Source organism: Bos indicus x Bos taurus, chromosome 15, assembly GCF_003369695.1.
Source record: "Bos indicus x Bos taurus breed Angus x Brahman F1 hybrid chromosome 15, Bos_hybrid_MaternalHap_v2.0, whole genome shotgun sequence".
NCBI classification, from domain to species: domain Eukaryota; kingdom Metazoa; phylum Chordata; class Mammalia; order Artiodactyla; family Bovidae; genus Bos; species Bos indicus x Bos taurus.
Window position 1 is genome coordinate 8,845,013 of NC_040090.1, and position 2,230 is coordinate 8,847,242.

Consider the following 2,230-nt stretch of genomic DNA (forward strand, 5'->3'; position numbering starts at 1 on the left):
GATGGTGTACCTTTTGAAGGTGGCACAGCATGGGGTAGACATTATTGCTTGTGGGGAGACCACATCATTAGGCTGGGATTTTTTCCACTTCACCTCAGAGCTCTGGGTGTCAGCAGAATTTAAATATAATCAGTAGAATGTGGTAGTTAAAAGATCTTGGGCTTTGGAATCAGGTCTGACAGAATTCAAATCTCATGTGTATCTATAACACTGTATCAGTTAGCTCTTGCTGCATAACAAACAAGCAGACATTTAATAACTTAAAGCAACAAGCATTTAGTTAGCTCACAAGTCTGCAGAGTGCTTGGGAAGTGATACTGTTCTGGACTCAGCTTGGCTGATTTTTGATGGGCTTGCTCATCAGTGGTTCAGCAGAGGTATCGCTGTCTATCAGCCTCCTACAGGCTAGCTGGGGCTTATTGACAAGGCAGCTGGCAGAGCTCAAGGGAAAAAGCAGAAGCTTGCAAAGCCCCTTGACTAGTTTTAGACTATGCACGATTTCCTTTCTATTGCATTACATTGATTAAAGCAAGTCATAAAGATAACTCAGATTCAAGGGCTGGAGAAATCAACTCCATCTCTTGATGAGAGGAGCTTCAAAATCACATGCGTGGGGTATAGATCCAGGAAGGCTACTAGTTGGGGTCCCCAGTGCTTTTTCCCAAGGCAGCACTGCTCCAAAAGCAGCAAAAATGAGCAAGCCTCTGCTTGAGTCATGTTTGTTAAAGTTCCATTGGCCAAAGCAAGGTCCGTGGCCAACCAGATCATGAGTGTAGGAATAAACTCCACTTCTCAATGGGAAGGAAAACATTTGTGATCATTTTTGCCATTCTAAGGGTTATTTGGGAAAACCTCAACCATCACCAAATAAATGGATCCCCAGATGAGACAAATGTGGAAGAACCTTGACAACTGCTGAACCTGGGAAGGCAGCAGTCAACAAGCTGGTGAACATGGGGTCCAGCATTATCCTAGGTGTCTCTGGACCCCATGTCTTCACCCCACCACTTGAGTCTTCTCCAGCTCCTGCACAGGCAAGGCTCCTGCCCTCCGTCCCACACTTCAGGGCAACACCATGCGGTAGAAATCAAGTATGAACCATGCTGTCGTTGTTCAGTCGTTCAGTCACGTCTGACTCTTTGCAACCCCGTGGACTGCAGCATGTGAGGCCTCCCTGTCCTTCACTATCTCCTGAAGTTGGCCCAAGTTTGTGTCCACTGAGTCGGTGATGCCATCCAACCATCTCATCCTCTGCCACCCTCTTCTCCTTTTGCCGTCAATCTTTCCCAGCATCAGGCTCTTTTCCAGTGAGTTGGCTGTTGGCATCAGGTGGCCAAAGTATTGGAGCTTCAGCTTCTGCATGTGTGAACCATGTATGTTGTTTTAAATTATTTAGTGTTTGTGTTTAAAAAAAAAGTAAAAGGAGACAGGTGAAATTCATTTCTAAGATAGATTTTATTTAACTTATATCTAAAATATTACCATTTAAGCAAGTAATCAATATAAAAGCGACTATGAGTTATCTTTTTTACCTGCTAAGGCTTCAAAGTCTGGTATATTTCTTGCCCTTACAGCTCATCTTGATTTGGACCAGTCACATCTGAAGGGCTCAATGGCCACATGTGGTGTGTGGCTACTGAACTGGACAGTGCAGGGTTCGAGGGTTCTGCTCTGGCTCTGCTCCAGCTGTGTCCCTCTCATGGAGTGAGGAGTCCAGGGAACCAAAAGCACATGCCCCCTTGGAGCTCATACCCCTTGTTTCTAGACCAGACTCCAAGTACACAGGACCCCAGAATACCCTGAACATCAGCCCTAAGCTGATGCTTCTAGGGATTCTTCTGCAGGTGCACCCTCCAGGTAGATGTTCTGGTGCTTACCCTTTAGCTTGGGTGGCCACAGGATGACTGTGGCTGGAGGGATGCCTTGGCCGTTACTTGGACGTTCCTAGGTATGAACCCCTTGTTGTGGGAGATGGAGGCAGAGGTGAGAAGAGAAGGGGCTGAGAGGCCTTGATGCAGGCCCCCAGATGTCGGCAGGCCGTCACTGCCTGGAGGAAGGGGCAGGAAGGCAGGAGTCCCCTCTGCTTCTTCCTTCTCCCTCCATACCTAATTCAGTGGGCAAGGCTTGTTGATTCCACTCTCAAATACAACTGATGCTCATTATTCACAGTAACTGTCCTGTGAAGTGAAGTGAAAGTCGCTCAGTTGTGTCCAACTCTTTGCAACACCAT